Consider the following 21138-nt stretch of genomic DNA (forward strand, 5'->3'; position numbering starts at 1 on the left):
AAAAAAATGTATAAAATACTGCAATAAAAAGACAAAGAATGTAACTGGATAAAAAAACAACTATAGGATGTTCACAAGAGATAGGTAGAAAATATAAGGATATAAATACCTAAAAAATAAAAGGACAGAAAGATGTAACTATGACAACTATATATCATGTAGCTATATTAATACCAGACAAATAGTTTTTGAGGCAAAAATCATTATAAGAGATAAAGATGGTCATTTCGTATTGATAAAAAGTTCAATTCACCAGTTAGGTACCACAATTCTAAGTTTGATGCACCTGAAAACAAAGCCTCAAAACATATGAAGCAAAAAATAACAGATTTAAAGGAGAAATGAACAACTTTCTAGTCGTGGGAGAGATCTTTAAAACCCTCTTTTGTGAATTGATAGGACAAACAGAGATAATACCAGAAAGATACAAAAGATCTGAACAACATGATTAACAAACAGGACCTAATTAACACATAAAGAACCTTACACTCAGAGATTAAAGAACATGCATTTCCCCCCCAATCACTCGTGGAACATTCACACAAATTGACCGTATTCTGAGTGTAAAGCAAGTCTTAAGAAATTCCGAAGTATTTCAATCACAATGAGTATGTATTCTGGCCAAATTAAATTAAAATTCAAGTAACAATAAATAACGGGGAAACCTAACAAATAATTAGAAAATCCCCATCTTCTTAGAAATTAAAAACTACTAAATAATCCAGGGGCCAAAAGGGAAATTTCAATTGAGTTAAAAGTTAGAAAATATTTGAACTACACGATTACGAACATACCAGATATTGAAGCTTGTCAGTTGCAGCCATAGCAGTGTGCAGAGGGCAATTTAACACCTTCCTGCACCCACAGCATTATGAAAAGACAAGGTGAAAATTAACTAATTCTTCATCTATCTCCCCAAAAATATAAAAGGGACAGTAAAGGGGCGCCTGAGTGTCTCAGTTGGTTGAGCGACTGACTCCTGATTTCGGCTCAGGTCGTGATCTCGGGGTCGTGAGATCCAGCCCCATGTCGGACTCACGTGCTGGGTGGGCATGGAGTCTGCTTGGGATTCTCTCTCACTCTCCCTCTGCACCCGCCCCACCCTCTCTAAAAAATTAAAAATTAAAAAAATAAAAAATATTGAAAGTAAAGCCAAAGGAAAAATAAAGTAATAAAGACAAATTAATGAAAGCATTAATTAATTAAATAGAAAACAAATATATAAGAAATAGGGCCAATGAAGCAAAAGTTGCTCTTTGAAACAAATAATGAAAATGATCACCCAGACAAGGACTGATAAAGGAAAAAGAGAAACCACTAATAACCAACATAAGAGATATTTGAAAGGATACATTATTACACTTTCCAAAGACATTAAAAAGATCATGGGATAATGTTAGGAATGACTTTGTGCCGATAAAATATAATATTCAGGTGGCATGGAAAACTTCCTGGGACAATACAACTTACACAGAGTGAGTGAGTGAGTGAGTTTAGCAGGACTGAGCTGGGTCAGTGGAAAAATCCAAGTTTTTTTTTAAAAAGATTTTATTTTATTTATTTATGTGACAGAGAGACAGCCAGCGAGAGAGGGAACACAGCAGGGGAGTGGGAGAGGAAGAAGCAGGCTCCCAGCGGAGGAGCCCGATGTGGGACTCGATCCCGGAACGCCAGGATCACGCCCTGAGCCGTAGGCAGCCACCTAACAACGTGCTACCCAGGCGCCCCAAAATCCAAGATTTTAACTGATAGAGGTGCCAATATACCTACTTCCTAGCCAATGAACGGCAAAGCTCCTCCCTCTCTTGTCTTCCAACAAAGTCATTTCCTTCACCAAAACTCTGACTCTTGCGGTGGTCCTCCAAACTTCCTTGTAAATACATGGTATACATGTATACATATAACCGATGAAGGGTTCGTATCCAAAACATATAAAGAACTTGGGCAAAACAATAAGAAGAATACAGACAGCCCTATAGAAAAACAAACAAGAGATTTGAACAGACCCTTCACAAAATTAGACACCCAAATGATCAATCGGGATGTGAGAAGATGCTCAAATGTCATTAGTCTTTGGGGAGATGCAATTGAAGCCACAAGGAGATACCACTAGATTCTCACCAGGATGGTTAGAGTGGAGAAGACTGAAGGTTCTGAGCATTGTGTGGATGTGGAGCCGTAGTAACTGTCTCATGCTGCCGGTAGTAGTGCAATTGGATATATCCACTTCAGAAAACTGTCTGCCGTTATCAGTTAGAGTCGAAAATACGAATGCTCTCTTATTCAGCAAATCTATTCCAAGCTATATACTTAAAGTGCACATGCACATCTAAGAAGGTTCATACCAGCCTTTCTCTTAAGAGCTCCCTGCTGGAAACAGCTAGAATGTCCATCAGCAGTGGCATAGATAAATAAATCATGGGGTAGTCCTACAATGGAATGCTAAACAGGAATAAAAAAGAACACAGTACTGTTACAGTGGCCAAACACGCACGAATCTTAGAAACCTGAGATTGGGTGAAAGACGTAGACTCAAAAGAATAAATTCAAGAACAGGCAAAACTAATCCATGGTGACAGAATGGTGGTTATCTTTGGGGGGGGGCAGTGGGGAAGAGGGGCAGGGGAACCCTATGAGGTGCTAGGGATTTTCTGTGTCTTGATTTGGGTGGTGGTTTTGGGTGTGTGTATACATCAACATTCAGTGAGCTGTACATTTAAGATTTGTGTGCTTTGCGCAAGTTACACTTTAATAGGAAGTAAAACCAAGTTAATTACATTTCAAGAATGTCTTGATTGGTTTTTCAAATATATGTGACCATGTCTGAGCCTTTTGCTCCTCAGTTTAGATTTCATTTCTCTCTTTTAAGATCCTCTTTGATTTATTCAAATACTTTCATAGGTGGAGTCTTTGCAGGTCCAGTTCCAATGTTTCTTGTTCCGTCAACTCTCACGAATGTCAACTAGTTTCCTTGTGCGTTTTTAAATTTGTTCAGCAAACAGTGACATGGAACTTCCTATGTGCCAGTCCTGGTACAAGTGTTTTATGTGGATTAACTCATTTAATCTACAGACCAGTCCATCCGGTATATGTTATTACCATTTTATAGCCCATGCAGCGAGGCCTAGAGAGGGAAGTAACCGGCCGGAGGTCTCACGGCTGCGGCAGGACTTGGATCCAGGCTCTCCGCCTCCGGAGTCCATGCCTCGGGCCTCCATGCTGCGTTGCTTCTCACACACTTAGATTTGTTAAAACCCGCCCGTGGGAGTTCTAGGAAGCTTGTTTCCTGGTGCCTTCCTTCAGGGAGGATTTTCATTTGACTAGGAACCTGGGGCACCGTCCACCCGAGTCCAGTGAGAATTAAAATAACTCCCTGTAGCTTTTCAGACCAGATGAAGACGTGCCCACTCAGGGCCCAAGCAAGTCAGCCGGCCAGGGGCTGTGGGTGCTCGGGGTTGCTTTTCTCTTTCTTGTCTTCGAATCCCTTGCTCCTTAAGAGCTTAGCCCTTCCTAAGTGCTGTCTTTAAGCAAACCAGTCTAGTTTCTGATTGCCCACCATGTGTGGGGCCTGAGGCTCCGTCCCTGGAACGGCCCCCTCACCCTTGTACTACTGACACTGCAGGCCACCCTAATCCTTACTTCCCGGGCTCTTGCTGGCACCCAGTCTCTGGCCTCTGGGGACTGCTGTGCTCTTGCAGCCTCATGAATCCCTCCATTTGACCTGGCAGTCCACCCGCTTCGGCAGAAACAAGAACGCCTGAGGACTTTAGCATTACGGTAGAAATCAGTGTAGAGATGAGAGTTTCTGCAGCCTCCTGGCCGGGAGGGGAAAAGAGAAGCTTCGAGCAGGCTTCTGAGGAAATCGCCAGGCCTCCAAGAGAAAGGCTGGTAGGGAGGGAAATGCCAGTAGTGGGGAGAGACGGTTTGCAGAAGAGAAAGTTCGCCAGCTCCCGTAACAGCAGTGGGAGCAGGGACTTGGCATGGCTGGAGATGCGAAGTGCTAATGAATGTAGGTGTATCTTCTAGATGTGATTGGGCACTGCCCACAGATCAGAATGCCTCCGGGTCAAATGGGGATCTTTTCTAGTAACATTTCTTGGTCCTCAAATTCACGCTTTTTCCTAAATCTCCGTCACCACGTACTGCTGACGACTTCTTGAGGGGATCCTCCTCGGTCTATATTAACCGAAGAAGTGGCTGGTGGGAGGATCGTCTTGTGTCCTAGCCTATGGTTTGGTAGAGAGTACCCTGAACCGAACGTCAGCCCACGAGGGTGGTGAGGGTCAGGCCCTCATGACGTGGGTTTGGACAGACACTGTCATGTCAAGTTTCTGGTTTTCCGGTACCCACCAGGACAGGCACAGGGGTCTGCCTCCGCAGGCCATTCTGCCAGCCAGTGTCGAAACTTCTCCAGGCTGCTGCCCGCACCCGGGGGCTGTAAGCCAGGAGGGCACGGGCTGCAGGGCTTTGGAGGGGGGCTGCTTGTTATGCAGCATGTTGGCGAGTTTTCACTGCAGCAGGCCCTGCGGTTCCCGAGAGAGGTCCTGCCAAAGGGGTTACTCATCACTTTATAGGCAGTCCGGCTGTGGCTGCACAGATGAAGGATATTAATTAAGCCACACCATAGCAGAAGGGGGTATAGCTCAGGGGTAGAGCATTTGACTGCAGATCAAGAGGTCCCCAGTTCAAATCTGGGTGCCCCCTATATTTATTCCTAATTTAAATTGATGCTGCATTTTTTAAAACTTCCTCTTCCTTATTAGACATCAATGTAAAGTTGTTCTCACCGAAACCAACAAATGGTGAAGGTTATTACCATAGTTGCTCCGTCTGCTCAGCGCCCTGTGTTCTGGGTCTCCTCCGATTCACCCCTAAGTGGGCACCATCGGTGACCCGACTTTAACAGTATCTTCTAGGAACAGTCACTGTCCTTGCCTTCGTGTCCTCAATGCTCCCCCTTCTCAATTCAGGCGTTCTGTGAACGGGGTGGAAGGGATCTTCTCTTTCCAAGCCAAAGGGCTGGGAGCTGCGGCTTGGAGGGTGGGTCCCTCTCCACATGTTCACGGGCACGATGAGGAACTATTAAAGACAATCATATGACTTATTCAAGCTTTACAAGTAAACTTCTGCTTAAGGGACCAGTGAATTATATCCCCCGTCTCAAAACTGAAGAGTTAATGACTTTCTGTGGTTTGGAGAACGAGCCACTGACCAGGTTGGTAGACTATCTCAGAATTCGTTGTGAGTTCCGCGATACGGCGTGGGATTCACAAGTGCAAGTCATGATTTCTATCACGCCTTACTAAGACCAATCATCTTTTATGACCTTTCTCCCAACTCCCAAAAATGCATTTCGCCACCCCCCAGGCTCCGATCAACAGAAATCTACACTTTCGAGGGGCTAAAACAGATTCTCATAATAAATTATTTGACAGAAAGAAAGCCTCAGTCCCCTTACAACGGACGGCGGGAAAAGGCAGCAGAGAAACAGCGCGCTCAGACGTGGCCTGACTCGGTAAGCTGGCCCAGAGCTGTCTGCCTGACACCCCGGGTTGCAAATATTCTCTCTCCTGAGTTCTGTTATCAGCAGACAACATGAGTGCCTGAAAAAACAAAACTTATTTTATCTTCAGGGATGTGCTTTGGAGTTTCCCTTTCATTGAAGCTGACTCCTTTTTGTTAGCGAGAGACTAGAATTTCTGACTTAGTGCTTGTTTTTCCAGGTTCATAAACACTTGGAACTTTGGCGGAGAGCCGGGTGGCTTGTCCCTTTCCTGTCCCTGCCCTCCCATGACACCTTCTGATATTGAAAATGACCTCTCTGGTGGCAGCCTCCGTCCATTTCCTCCTCTTCTCTGTGGGGCCCACTGGAATTGAGCGGGAGCTGCCTGTTTCTTGCCCTTCCCCAGGGCCCCTAGTGACCCCCACCCCCTGATTTAGCCATCTCCTTCTTATGGACAGAGCCTGTGTGTATGAGGCCGCGTGTACGATTTCTCGCCGAGCTGGGGCCTGTCCCTTCTGCGATCGTCTTGCTCCAAGTGTGAATATGAAAACCTTTCTCTACCTTTAGAAATGTCACCCTTTGCCTTTATTGTGAGNACGCCGAGCTGGGGCCTGTCCCTTCTGCGATTGTCTTGCTCCAAGTGTGAATATGAAAACCTTTCTCTACCTTTAGAAATGTCACCCTTTGCCTTTATTGTGAGTCTCCACTGACCTGGGAGGCGAGCATTCCCCTCATGGGGGTCTGTATGCCCATCGGGTGTNGTCTCTGCTGACCTGGGAGGCGAGCATTCCCCTCATGGGGGTCTGTATGCCCATCGGGTGTGTCCTCCCGGTACTGTTGGCACCAGAGCCTTGAGTCCGAGATGCCTCTGGGGAGGCTGAGAGGTCAGGTGTGGAGGAGGGCGGTGTGTGGCTGAGGGGCCGGGCGGGTGCTGGGGTCCCGCGAGGACAGTGGGCTGGCCCTTTGCCCTCAGACCAACCGAGGACATTGTGCATCCTAGCTGGACAGTGGACGCCTGGCCTGTGAAAGCACAGTGACAGCGCTGGAGGGGAGGGGGCAGAAAACCAGCAGAAATGACAAATGCCTTCAACCAGCACGGGACAGAGGTGGTGGGGGAAGGGCAGACCAGGAAGGGCTTGGGGTTTGGGGATGACTGGGGTCTAGGGAAGAGGGAGGAATCAGGATGCGTGCAGCCGCAGAAGGCAGGAAAGGAAAGAATATTCGTGGTGCTTTCTCTCAGCTATTTTTAACTACTCAGTACCTGGAAGGCTGGAGCGTGTAGACATTTGGGTTATTACTTATGTAAATTGGAAAATAAAAGAATCCCCCATCCCCTCGTTGGCAGTAGCTGTTTGGTTTATTTTCTCCCATAGAAGATGATATGTATATTTTATAGATGTGTCATATATGATATATAACATATAAATAAATGTAAAAATTTATATTCAAATATATATTTTTAGGGGCGCCTGGGCGGCGCAATTGGTTGCACATCCGACTTGGTTTCGGCTCAGGTCGTGATCTCTGGGTGGGGGAATCAAGAGCCCTGGGGCAGGCTCCGTGCTCAGCATGGAGTTGGCTTGAGATTCCCTCTCTCCCTCTCCCTCTGCCCCTCCCCACCTCTCTCTCAGAAAAATTTTTTATATATATAAAAATTTAATATATGTTTATACATAAATACCTTTATATGTGTGTATAATCTTATTAAAAAGATTTTATTTATTTATTTGAGAGACAGAGATAGAGCATGAGCAGGGGGGAGGGGTAGAGGGAAAGGGAGAAGCAGGCTCCCCACTGAGCAGGAGGCCCCACGAGGGGCTCCATCCCAGGACCCTGGGATCATGACCGGAGCTGAAGGCAGACGCTTAACCACTGAGCCACCCAGGTGCACCAGATTATATAATAATGTATATACCTGGTATCTGTTTAAAAGTCCAAATGAGTTTACATCATCCACATGCCACGCAGTTTGCTTTTTGCCCTTAATAATATTGTTTGAGAGCCTTCCGTGCTCATACTCTGGGCCTATGTTATCTTTTTCTGTCCCATCATATCCCATCCTATGACTGAACGACATTGTGATCTCATCCCGTCAGTGGAGAGTTAGGTGGTTTCCGGTTTATCGCTAACACAACCAGTCTCCACATACCCGTGTCTTTGTGCATCCACGTGAGTATTTCCGAGGGATAACTTCCCAGGACCGGAGCGCTCCTCGAGTATAATTTTTCCTAAGTAAACTTTTTTTTTAATTAAAAAAATTTTTCTTACAAAGGCCACAAGCTCAACATGGAAAACTTGAAAGGTAAATAGAAGCACAGAAAAAAAGCTGAGATCATCTACGATTTCGTTCAGACACTGTTTTGTAACCTGCCTTTTCACTTGACGGAGTATCATGGATGTTCCTTTTTTTTTTTTTTTTTTTTAANGGTGCACCAGATTATATAATAATGTATATACCTGGTATCTGTTTAAAAGTCCAAATGAGTTTACATCATCCACATGCCACGCAGTTTGCTTTTTGCCCTTAATAATATTGTTTGAGAGCCTTCCGTGCTCATACTCTGGGCCTATGTTATCTTTTTCTGTCCCATCATATCCCATCCTATGACTGAACGACATTGTGATCTCATCCCGTCAGTGGAGAGTTAGGTGGTTTCCGGTTTATCGCTAACACAACCAGTCTCCACATACCCGTGTCTTTGTGCATCCACGTGAGTATTTCCGAGGGATAACTTCCCAGGACCGGAGCGCTCCTCGAGTATAATTTTTCCTAAGTAAACTTTTTTTTTAATTAAAAAAATTTTTCTTACAAAGGCCACAAGCTCAACATGGAAAACTTGAAAGGTAAATAGAAGCACAGAAAAAAAGCTGAGATCATCTACGATTTCGTTCAGACACTGTTTTGTAACCTGCCTTTTCACTTGACGGAGTATCATGGATGTTCCTTTTTTTTTTTTTTTTTTGAAGATTTTATTTATTTATCTGAGACAGGGAGAAAGAGAGCGCACGCGTGAGCATGAGCAGGTGGGGGGTAGGGGCAGAGGGAGAGGCGCTCTTCCCCCCGAAGCAGGGATTCTGATCCCAGGACCCCCAGGTCATGATCTGAGCTGAAGGCCGATGCTTAACGGACTGAGCCACCCAGGCGCCCCTTATGGACATTCTGCGTAATTAAGCCCTTGGACATGGGCTCTGAGCCGTCTCTCAGCACAGGGAAGGCCTGTCACCTGGTCACGGTTATGTCACCATCCCCGTGTCCCTGACATGCAGTGAGTGCTCGACAACCATTATGGCTGAAGAGAGAGATCTGGATGATTTTAAAGCTCTGGCCACCTGTGAAGGTCAACAAGGAGCCCAGGGGTGTCGTCAGCCAGGTGCATATAGTAGAGACCCAGGACACAGGAAGAAGAGGCTGGGCTCCTGTGGGAAGGAGGCCAGAGCCGTGAGAAGCAGAGCCAGCCAGGACCTTCCAACCAGCAGAGCTGAAGCCCAATGTAGCAACACAGGTAAAAGGTGTTACTTACACCAACTTCCTCAGTGAGGGGGTATAGCTCAGGGGCAGAGCATTTGACTGCAGATCAAGAGGTCCCTGGTTCAAATCCAGGTGCCCCCTTCTTTACCCGCTTTTTAATCACAAGTGGGTTCCCTGTATTACAGGAGTAGCTGAGCCAACAGGAGCCCAGCAGTAGGGGGCAGTAGGGGAGCGGCTCAGTTTTTTGAGCCCAGCATGCAGGCTGCAAGCCAGACTGAGGCTGGACTGAGTTGTAGAGCTCTCCCTGGGGCCTTGCTCCCTACTCGCAGATCCACGCCCTGGGGAAGAGCAGGATTCTGGTTGGCTCTGTGGGACTGACTCCAGGGAGTGAAACGGTGAAGAAGAGAGACTTCCCTGCCTCTCTTCTCTCTGTCCTTGGTGTAGAATCATGGACTGCAGTGAGGGAAAGGAAGCTGGCGTCGCATTCCAAGAATCAGTAAGAGCAAGAATAGGGGAGGAGCATCTGTCCTTAAAAGCTCACCTCACTCTGACAGGAAGACTTCTGGCCTTTGCCTCTCATTCCAGAACTCCCTCAGACACTGACATACGCCCCATATCCAGTCAGTCCACGAGCCCCGCTCTGCTGCAGTCGAGGGCATTCTTGCCCCCCCACCCTGCCCTGCACCATCCTCTGCCATGCCAGCCGTCCACGGCCAAGGACGGCAGTGTCAGAGCAGGGCTATGTGGGTGGAGGGCTCTGGACTTCTCTAAGGCCACGGGTCCCCAGCTGGATGCCCGTCACAGCACCTGGCGTGTGAGATGGTAAGGGCCGTGGAGTGTGCTTTCATGGAAATACAGCTCACGGGCTCCAGGTCAGACCGCCTGCAGCAGCATAGCTGGGCATGGGGCCAAGGGACTCTATTTTTAACAAGCTCATGGGATGATCCCAGTGGAAAGTCAGAACTGGAAACCGCCAATTTAGTTTGGTGCCCCATGTTACGGGCTTGAAAAGAGGCCGTAATTAGGAGATGTGCCCAAGCACACACACCTGATTAATCACAGGGTTGGGGCCAGATCCCACCTGGCTGGACTTGGGATCCTTCCACTTCCCTAACCTGGGACAAGACGCGACGGGGCCCACTGCCTTCAGCTGCTTCCCCCTCCCATAGCCGAGGCCGCCCTGGGCTGGATGAGATAGGCCTTCCCAAATGATGACCCGAATGATGTCCACCCCACATCCAGTACTAAATGAGATGAACTCACAGTGGCCTGGGAATTTGAACCGTGGCCCTCCTGACCTGCAGTCAGATCTTTTCCCCTGAGCCAGAGCTCACTTTCACATTGTTTCCTAATTGACACCAATTCATGACTGTGGCCTCCCCCGCGGAGGGACCCCCCCCCCAGGACCCAGTAGTTTCTGTTAATTCCTGCCGGCCCCACGTCCTGGCTGACTCACCCTCTCCTGGCCATAATCTCCCTCCCCTTTTCCGCTGACCTCTCATTTGAGTGCCCTGAAGCCCCCTCTGCCCTGCCCAGTCCCTCCCCTCCTTCTGTCTCTCACTGGTATGCTTTCTTCCTCCCCCCCACCTTCCCTCTTCACCCCACCTTTCCTGGGTTACTTTGTCCTAACCCCTGCTCTCCTCTCCCCCAGCTTCACCTGTTCCCCCACTGGCTGGATGTTGCTTCCTTTTCCCCTTCTTCATCCCAAGGCCGAATCCTGGGACTTAGCCTGGGGGAGGCATTTGGCCAGGAAGGCTGACCTCCCGGTAAGCAGCCCCATCTGCCTCGAAAGGCCTCATGTCTGGGGCTCTGCACATCTGGAGGGGGCAGGGATGGGGTTTAAGGCTGTCTGTTTGGGGTACCAAAGCCCAGAAGCCTTCTGAACTGGCACAGGGACTTTCACTTTGCTGGCTGAGCCACTGCCTGGGACAGTCAGACCACACCCCCCTCTCCCCTGCAGGGGACCCCACACTGTTCCCTCCTGGAGCCACAGGCTATGCGGATTCTGAACCTGTAGCACAAAGATGCTGAGGGGCAGGGAATCCCCCTGGGTGTTTTCGGTTTCCACAGTGAGTGGACAGCTTCTGCATTCGGTGGGCGGGGCAGGGGTGCTGGGCCCTCTGCGAGCTGTTCCATCAGTCCGGATGTAAGAGGAAATCCATGGGGATTGGCGGCATTTGGAGTTGGGACTGAGTTCTCCATATCCTCTCATAGATCCCCTTTACAATTCTGGGAAGACTGTTCTTCCCTGATAAATGCCCCAACGTTCACCCAAGAGACCCAAGGAGGCTCTGATTTTCAGGGAAGTTAGTAACCGCTGGATCAAAGTTTGCCTCTGGTGTTCGGCTCTGCCATGTGGTGCCTTGGGCAGATTTTCTAGGCACAGTCGTCGGAAGCCCCGTGTGCCCTTCTGAGGACTGGACATAGAAGCTGGACCTCTGAGCTAGTCATTCCCGGGGTGTTAGAATCAGCCCCCAGGGCGCTTGCTCTCCGTAGCTCTTCATTTCAGCTGACTACAGGCCGCAATGCATTCAGCTGTTTTGCGTCTGTTAACCCTGGTCCACTAGCTTCCTAACCAGGAGGGACCAACTGGACTTTTCCCGCCTTCAGTGCGAGGAGGTCTGGCAGTTAACCCCCGCTCCCCACACGTCTGCATTTCTCTGAGGATCTCTTGCTTGCAAATTACTCTGGGTACCAGTTCCTGTGCTAGTCACACACACAGGTGCAAACCCAGAATGTGCCTCTGTCTGATGGAAACAGACTAGATGGTCGCTGGCAGGCTGGCAGGAGCCCATGGCCCTGCAGGGAGGGTGGGAGAGTCAGGCTCCAAGGGACCCCAGTGGCCCCAGTCACAGCCAGAGCCACAAGAGTAGCATGTGGGGCAGGAAGCACTGAAGCCCCCAGGGGGTGCTGGATGAACCACCCGCTCTGCCGAGGGGCCAGAGCTCTAGATCCTGGAATGAAGCTCACTCTGGAAAGTCTGAGCCGGGCCCTCGGCCAGCAGTTGGAGGGGGTGGGTTGCCGTACTTGGCACATCTGTTTGGCATAGCAGGTTGCAGAGCTGGACTTTCTACCAAGACTCACTATTTTGGGTTGGGGTTCAGGTGCTGGGCAGTCAAAGAGTAACACAAATACCCACCTGCCGCCACCCGAGGGCCCGACCAGCACAGCACAGGGGGCTTGGGTGGTAGACCCCGCCTGAGTCTGTGAGAAACACAGGAAGTGAAACCGAGAGGTTGGGGGCACAACAGGTGTTATGGGGGGTAAAAGCAGGCATAATAGGGGGCACCTGGATTTGAACCAGGGACCTCTTGATCTGCAGTCAAATGCTCTACCCCTGAGCTATACCCCCACTTGTTTGTAGGTGTCTAATAAGCACTCTAATTCTGCACAGCCACACCCTGACCGTCTCCAGCTTGCGGTGTGTTCTTGGCAGAGCTCTGCCGTCCTACACCCCTGTAAGCCTGCCCCACCTGCTATGCCCACCCCTGCCTCTTACCTCTACTTAGAACCAGCGTTCTTCCACCCCGCAGCCCCTAGCTGTAGGCACTGGCCTTGAAAACATTGAGGTTTGCGGCTAGAACATCCTCTGGACTCATCTAGAAGAGCAGGACTCAGGACTAGCTGCTCAACAGACCCTCTGAGGTTAGGGTCAGGGAGGGCTTGGGGCCCACCTGGGAGCCCCTAAACCAGACTCTCTGGGAAGGGGATGAGGGACAACTGGAGCTTCTAACAAGCTCCTGATGATTTTGGAGCTGTCAATTTACTTTGTGCCCTGCATGGTATAGATCTAGAAAAAAACCGACAGTAATTACAATCATGCTCAAACAAAACACGCCTGGTTTAATGACCAAGTCAGCGCTCGAACCCACAGTCATGGTGAAAGGCCTCTTTGCACTAGGCTGGGCAGGAGATGAACTACCCCCTTCATCTGTCTTCTTCTGTCCCCTTATTCTGTTCGTTGCATCCTTCCATGTGTCAGACAGAATATGTAACCTGAAGAGGGTGTAATGCACGGAATGTCAGTGAAGTGGGATTGAGAGATTTATGGTCGTCGGAGCACAGACACAGGACAGGGTGATTGCAAACATGTGGTCAGAACAAGAGGAAGGGCCAACAGGTGACACATAGACGTGAACCAGGGACTACCTGATAGGTGGTCAGATGCTCTGCCCCCGAACTCTGCCCCCTTATCGGTTTGGGTGTTGCCGATGGGCCCCATGTCACCTGTGAACCATCGCGCACAGTAACTTCTCATCTCTAGGGAACTAGGGGGAACTGACTGACTCACCTCATCCAGACAGACCTCTGTCTGACTCTGAACTTATTCTGTCCTTTTCCAGAGACTTCTAGAAATCTTCTCTGCCCACAGCACTGCCACCTCCTCAGTCTCCGTGGGGGGCACGAGTCATCGCTTAGAGCAGGAATCTTCCCTCCTTCCTTCCCTCCCACTGAGGTTTTACTTCACCAGCCCCACTCCCCCTAGTCCCACTCTGACGCTCACCCTCGGCTCAATGGGGCTCTCTGGGCTGCCTTACGTTGCTTCCTCTGCTCCCCCCGCTCTTCTCATCCCTTACTCCTTGGGTTTAAAGGAAGTTGCCTCACCAGGAGGTCATGGCGCCATGCTAGCTCCCCTCTCCCCACCATCAGCTCAGCACAGCTGGAGGACTTGAGACCAGATACAAGTTCTGGCTATTTGAGCACCAAACTCAGGCCTCCACTATCTCCTGGACTGTGACCAGGGATCTCTTCCTCTGTGGATGTTTCCCCTGGAAGTTACCCCTATGCGGCCAAAAGACCACAGAGACCCCAAGAATGCATAGAAAGGACAATCACCCAAATGGGCATCGCACGTGGAGGCAAAACTAGGTGAAAAACAGAGATGCATCTTTAACAAGACCCATTGCAGATTTGTCCGCGCAGTGCAAGTCAGAAACTGGATAGGTGGTTGGCTGAGTCTGTTGTAGTCGCAGCAGCCATGCGGAAGAACCCTCTGCAGCCACTAAAAAGGTGTCCTAAAAGCTTTTTTTTATTGGCATGAAAAAGTAATCAATTCCTTTTAATGTTAAAAACATCATAGAAGAATAGTTTCATCTTTGTAAGAAAGGGATATACAAATTATAAACATATTATCTCTGAAATGATCTATTTGCTTTCTCCACACATGTTAGTTTTGCTTAAAAAAAAAAAAAAGCAACGATTCCAATTGTCTGTATCCCTTAAACAAGAGATGCTTTTATCTGAAAAGAGACTGATTCCATCAAGATTAGAAATGGGTCAGTGGAGACAGGTCTCAACGGCCCTGATCCCACCTGTTCCCTTCCTGATAATGTTGCACTAAGGACCCAGTGTGCAGGCTGGTGGTCTCAGAGTGCGGGGACATCCAGATTCAAGATCATTTTGGTGGCTCCAGTAGTTTTATTATTTGGGAGAGTTTTTGCATTTCTGTAGAATCAGATGGATTTTTCTTACAAAGCTTCTGTCCCTCATTCACTGGGCCAGTCTAAGTATGTCATCATGCCACATTCTAATTTCTAGAAAGCAAGAAGAAGGTGAAGGCCATTGTATCAGTTGGTATTTTTCAGCAAACTGCCTTTTTTAATTTTAGAAAGGAACTGATTGGAAATACATCACAGAATTGCTAGGGAGCAGAAGATAAGGCTTGGGAAAGGCAAGAGGCCAATGTGGTCAGGGCACTCCCTCTACACGATCTGGAACCAGCCACTCTAAGCGCTTTGTCTCTTGTCCATGGCTGGAATCCCAATGACAGCATCTACATGAGACAGCTAGTATCAGGGCATGCCTACCTCCTACGTATAGAGGGCCCTAGATTCCAGTTTTACCAGCCTGCATCCAAGGAAAATTGGGATATTATTAGGACGGGAGATGGATGTTGGGAGGCCAAAACAATTCCTACATGTCCACAACACCAGCTTTCATTGAGACATTTGCATCAGCAAATATATAGGAATGGCTGTTGTGCTTGACCAAGGAAATTGTTGTTATCACATCTGGACGTATGAGAGAAAGGGACTTTAGGAGTTCAGCGTTTTCCTGTTCTTTATCTTTTGCTGAGGCATCTGCTAAATATGCCCTTGACTAAGAAACAGGGATGTTTCTCTTATTACAAAGCTCAACTCATTATTGAATAAAAAGCAGAAAGTTTAAGCCATCACATATATTCAAATGGGAGATATCAAAGTGGGCGTGTGTGTGTGCGTGTGTGTGCGCATGAGCGTGTGTGTGCGTGCGAGCGTGTGTGTGTGCTTGTGTGCACATACAGGTGCACACAAGTTAAATATTAGAGAAAAGCTTTGAGGATTATAAAATATAAAAACAGTATAAAAACATACATACATGTAGGTGGAACTTGGCAAGGAGTAACCATGCCCCTTATGCTACCTGACCATTTGGGGAGATCCTTTGCACCTGAGTATTTTGTCCTCCCTGGCACCATTACCTGGGGAACGGGAAAAGCCCCAATAAGGGCTAAGGTGAAAGCCAGATGTAGAAACTTGCCTGTGGAATTTGAGGAGGTGCCCTGACTTCCCATGAGGCTTCAGTGAAGTGGCAATTACCCAAGAGGCGGGTGAAACTGTGAACCCAACTAGGATCGCAATTGGAAGATCTTGTCTTTGTGTTTCGGATCTCAGTCATTCAGCAGCACGAGCTGAGTTTTTAGCGCAGTGGTCAGGAAGTCTGCCACGTCTGTCTGCGTCAGGAGAAGAAAATATAGACTTTTGAGCTTTCCACTGTATGACGTTGCGCTTCCCTAGACTGTCCACCTTGGCTTGGCCCTTCATCCTGTTCTATAACCCGCTGGTCCCTGAAGGTTTTGTCCTCCAGTGGGAACTTTATTCCAAGACGGGGTGATACTCAAAATATTTAGCCATTGCTGCAGCACGGACACTGACCAATCAGAATAGACGTCAGCCGTAAACAGCCTTTAAATGCCTACCAGATGGATAAGCTGCCTCCAATCCATTGGTCAACTGACTCTATGTGATCGATTAATCAGCTCATTTGCCACTGAGAGCCCATTGGTTCTCAGATTTTCAGCCCTGAAGAATTCACTGGAGTTCCACTTCAATCCCGAGTAGGACAGAAAAGCAATTCTACATCCACCCCACTTTCTTTAAGGTCTTTTGCCTGCAACCGACTCCAAATGTTGTATCAGCTTAGGCATATTGTTACAGAAACAGAAACTGGTTCTGCCTACTGGAAAAGATGAGACAATCACTGTCCAGGTGGCAGGGAGCCCAAAGCACTGAAGGGAAGGTTGGGGCTCACAGGTTTGCGAGGCAGGGGCGATCCAAGGGGACTCAGCCAGTTAGGCTCTTGCACACCCATTAGGGAGATGCTGGGTGATGCCTGAACTCTGCCAACCCTGGAATTTGTGTCACTCGGCCTGAGTGTAGTGTGAGTCAGGAGCACCTGTTTGGCCAGAAGTGCAGCGGGGGCGCAGGGGGCGGAGAAAGGAGAAGGGAGAAAAAGCCTTTAATTCTGCAGCTGCAAGCAGAGCCATTTCTTCCACCAGGGCTCACATAATTGGGGATCCTCAAAAGATGGAAAGAGGGTTCAAAGGTTGAAAGGGAAAAAGAACACATCTGAATTGGAATCAGGGACCTCTAGGCTGTCAATCAAATGCTTCATTCGGTTTTGTCTAAAAAGTGTGTTTCAATTCTGAACTTTAATGCAGAGTCGAGTTATTAGTTATGGGCTGTCAGCCCACCTAGCAGGACTGTGCCAGTGCCATCTGTCACCACGCTATCATGACCACATTCTCTTACCTCTGTGCCCTGTCCACTCTCTGTCCATCTACAGCCCACCTCTTACAATTCCCTCGGTCCTGGGCTGAAGGCACTAACTTGAAAAATCATTGATGTTTACCACCAGAATGTTGTTTAAAATAACAAAGCGTTTTAAGTTCCAAAATAACTTTCCAGTCACTTGGATTGACTGGATGTTACTATCAAAATTAGTAGGGGGGTGTGCCTCCCCCAAACGGAAGCTCCCAGGCATCTCCTCAGTCCTATTAAGTCATAATTCCTAGGGCTAAGCTGTATTTTTACTAAGTTCCCTAAGTAATTCTGGGGCAGATAGGCTGGGTAACCACTGCTCAACTTTAAGGAGGAAGTAAGAAGCTTCTGCCACATATTCATTATTACAACAGCACCATGACAGGTACAGCACCCCAGAAGCCACTTGCGGAAACTGACACAGACCCAGCACAGAGGGTGCTGATGTAGGTGACTTTGCAGTGAGCAGCACCCTAAATGAGGCCATTTATTTGCCCTTGGCAATAAGGTAAGCCACCTGCAGGGGGTACCCGGATTTGAACCGGGGACCTCTTGATCTGCAGTCAAATGCTCTGCCCCTGAGCTATACCCCCTTGGTGGAATAAGGTTCCTCCTTAGTGTAGTTCACCTGCACTGCCACACCCAAGCATTCCATAGTGCATTGGACACCCTATTCTCTCTTGCTCGGCCTATGAAACTGGCAAGCCCACCATAAACTGGCTGGAGACCACCCTGGCCAGGAGTTGGCCCTTCCATTCCCCAGAGGCCCTCCCTTGTCTAATAGCACTTCTCTTCTGTAGCCACAGCCTGAGCTCCTTGGGGTAAACTGCGGTCTCCTCCCCTCGCCTCACTCAGTACCTGGTGGGAAGGAGAAGGGAGAGGAAGTGTAAGAATCGTGCCTGGATGAGCTATGTCCAGTAATGCTTGGGGATAACAAATCATCCCCAGATGCAGATGCATGCAACAGTAAGCATTTATTTTCATGTTCACAGGTCAGCAACATGCATGGCGATCAATCAGTGGATCTAGTCTGGGCTTGACCTGCGGCCCGGCTTCAAGCTGGGAGTCATGTGTGCTTGGATCCCTGATGTGAGTTGGGCTCAGGTTTGCTCCAAGTCTGTTTATTCCTGGGCCGAAGTTGGAAAAGTGGCAGCTAGAAGGGAAACTTTTCTCCCAGCAATGGTAGAAATGCAAAAAAATCCAGCCAACGATGCAAGCAGGTTTCAAGCCTCGGCTTGTGTCCACGTGCTAACATCCCATCAGTGAAAGGAGTCTCAGGACCAAGCCCTGCATCAAGGGCAGGGAAATCTCTTCCACTTTTAATGGAAGCATCTGAAAAGTCTTGTGGCAAAGGGAACACACTGAATAAGCACAGAACTGGCCAACATCTTCATCCACCGTGGTCTGCCCTCTTGGTCGTAATTCCTTCCATCTCTCCCACATGCGTAATCTACTCAGCTTTATCCCAAGGCCCCCAAACCTCATTCAGGCAAAGTCCAGGATCTTATGATCTACATTAGATCCAGGAGAGGCTTCACTTAATTCAGAGACCTATAAACTTAAAAAACAAATTATCTACCACTCACACACCCCAAATCCAATGATGGTACAGGAACAGACTTAACTGCAGTAAACCATTTACATTCAAAGACGGGTCCCGATGGGAAGCGCACAGAGTCATAGAATTTGACTCACAGAAATTGAAATGCTAGGCAGAAGTGGCCGTGCTCTTTTTTGCCTTTTGTTCCAGCCAGAGCCCCCTTCTGGATCCCAATGTCAGTATTTGCCAGCCTTTTCGCAATATTATTATCTAACAGACTACCCCAAAATTCAGCATGATTCAGGTCTGGTTCTGCTAACTCGGGAGAGCTCCCTGTCCACTGTTCTGCATGACTCTGAGACATCTTCTTTTTCCTTCAGGCTTCTCTGCAGTATTTGAAGAGATCATTGGAAAAATGTCCTTTCTGGTGGCTGGACATTCTTCCCAGCTCACTTCCCCCTGTAGAATGCTGGAAGCCCAGGTCTTATTACTTCCCAGGCTTCGTGTCCTTTCGTTCAGGCTAGTGATGCTCTTGACAGTATCACTCTCTCAAGCAACGTGTGGGTTTTCTATTTATTTGAATCCATGTGCCAAAGCCACGTGATCACAATTCTTTTTGACATATGCTCTCCCTCCAGCTCAATTATAATTACTTGGGCACATCCTTAGTCTTTCTGGGGATACTTTTGTCCAACTGAGACGATATACTTGGTACCAGTTCAATTCTTCAGTGTTCTTAATAAAGTGCATTCCAACTATGAGTGCTTTAAGCTTGATTTGGTTTGAGATTATGTCTTACTGGAAGGCTCTGGATTTAGTCTTTTTCCTAAAGTGATGTCATAATAGTCTCACCTTTGTTTTGGAGAGAATGGTTTCATTTTTCTGACTATGCAATTCTGAACTATCTAGATTGCCTCTAAATTCTGACTGCAAACCAGTCAGTTCTCTTCTGAACTCAAAGACTTGTGGGGTTTTTTTGTAGTACTTTATCAAAAACAGCCTGTAACAAAATAGCTCATGCATTCAGTATTTTTCTTTGAAATATCCTACCCCCAACATTACAAGTTCAAGTGTATTTTCTGCCTTCAAGGTTATCATGAGCTTCTGATTCCTCTGCCCTCAACAATAGTTTCCTATTTTTCCAGCTGGCTGTTAACAGCTCCCTTGCCACCCATTGTTTCATTGGCAAGACATGCCACGTACTTCAGGCTTTTGTTATAGCAGGAGTCCCCTTCTGTATGTCGACTTTAGTATTTGCCAGTCTAATCCACAATAGTGTCGCAAAACAAGCCACCCCAAACCGGTGACACAGCAATAAGCGTTTATTCTCATGCCCGTGGGTCAGAATATTGAATGTGAATCAATTGATCTAGGCTGCGCTTGGTTGGGTAAGCCTGCTTCAAGCTGCAGGTCCAGCATGGCTGTGGCTGCTCTCGGTGAGCCGAGCTGAGGGCCGGGCCCTGTGTGTCCATGCTGGGGCCCAGGCTGAAGGGGCAGCAGCTCACAGGATAAACACATCTCACGGTAATAGCAGAAGCGCCAGAGGACAAACCCAACCTCGCAAGTTGATCTCAGGCTCCTGCCTGCATACGCCTGCTAACATCCTGTTGGCCAAAACAAGTCACACGATGTGCCAGCCATCAATTTTTTGAATCTCGGGTCCAAATTCATGCCCCCATACCTGCCCTGCAATAACCGACAGGTTTCTAGAAGCGCTTCCCCTGTAATATGAACAGCTGTCAGTAGAGGGCGCGGGAGGGATGTTGTAGGAGAAAAAGGGATTGTCTCCCTAATTTCTGCTACGTGGTGGTGGTGGTGGTTTTATTTTTTGTTCTGTTTTTCCTCTTTCCCCTTGGTCTCTGCTGCGTGGTTGGTCAGAGGTGTCAGTGTGTGAGGACCCAGCCAGGCACCCAGAGAACGAAGTCCCATGGCGACCTCGCAGCTCCAGCTCGGCGGGTGACCCACACTGGGCGCTCCCAACTCCGCCCACGCACCTGCGGGCGCCGCCGGCCCGCTTGCCTCTGCCCCTCAGAGGTTTGGTCCCCGAGCCCTCCAGGTGCAGATGCTTTACGCTCCAGACCTCACACTTGCAAGTCGCTCTCCTGTGCCCAAGAGGTTTGCTTCCTGCTTGCAAGACTGTGACTAGGTCAGGTTGCGGCAACCTGGAGCGTGGGCTGCAACCACACTTTCCCCTAGGGTCTCATCCCAGCTTTGGGGAGGGGTCCCCCTTCTAAATTTATCCTTCTTTGGGTCCCTGTCCCCCCAGGATAACTTTAGTTTTCTTTGCACCTGTGTAGTTACTCTTTTGTTTGTACCGAATTCTTTTCCAGTGTTTTTTTTTTTACGTTAGTCACCATACAGTACATCCCTGGTTTTTGATGTAAAGTTCGATGATTCATTAGTTGCGTATAACACCCAGTGCACCATGCAATACGTGCCCCCCTTACTACCCATCACCAGCCTATCCCATTCCCCCACCCCTGCAGTTACTCTTTTTATAACACAATAATTCTTTATATTAAACTTCCCACTTAAGTTACTGTGTGGGTTTTGTCTCCTGGTTGGTCCAGACTGATACGTACCGCCGAGCCCAGAGCAAGGGGGTGCAGAGCGCTCTCACCTCTGGGAGTGAAACGGAAAAGTCACAAGCAAGAGCCACAGAAACCTAGAGGTGAAGAATTGCAGCCAATGGGTTAATGCCGGGGGAGAAAAGACACCTGAGACAAGGTCTGAGGAAAGCGGCGGGGAGGGCACCTGATGACGTTAAATGGATGGTGGTACCTGGGAAGTCATTCCTCCGCCTTCGGCAATAAAGCAAAGGTCCAGC

The 21138-nt window shown here is 48.4% G+C and overlaps 4 non-coding genes across 4 annotated transcripts; 2 read left to right on the forward strand and 2 right to left on the reverse strand.

The window, feature by feature from the left end:
- The first annotated feature begins 4632 nt into the window (after positions 1 to 4632).
- On the forward strand, positions 4633 to 4704 carry TRNAC-GCA. The gene has a single exon. It is a non-coding gene; the product is annotated as a tRNA-Cys (tRNA).
- A 4337-nt stretch (positions 4705 to 9041) lies between these two features.
- On the forward strand, positions 9042 to 9113 carry TRNAC-GCA. Its single transcript has one exon. It is a non-coding gene; the product is annotated as a tRNA-Cys (tRNA).
- Positions 9114 to 12252: 3139 nt separating this feature from the next.
- Positions 12253 to 12324, reverse strand: TRNAC-GCA. The gene has a single exon. It is a non-coding gene; the product is annotated as a tRNA-Cys (tRNA).
- Positions 12325 to 17292: 4968 nt separating this feature from the next.
- On the reverse strand, positions 17293 to 17364 carry TRNAC-GCA. The gene has a single exon. It is a non-coding gene; the product is annotated as a tRNA-Cys (tRNA).
- Between the last annotated feature and the right edge of the window lie 3774 nt (positions 17365 to 21138).

The sequence above is a fragment of the Ailuropoda melanoleuca genome, chromosome 1, assembly GCF_002007445.2.
Source record: "Ailuropoda melanoleuca isolate Jingjing chromosome 1, ASM200744v2, whole genome shotgun sequence".
NCBI lineage: Eukaryota > Metazoa > Chordata > Mammalia > Carnivora > Ursidae > Ailuropoda > Ailuropoda melanoleuca.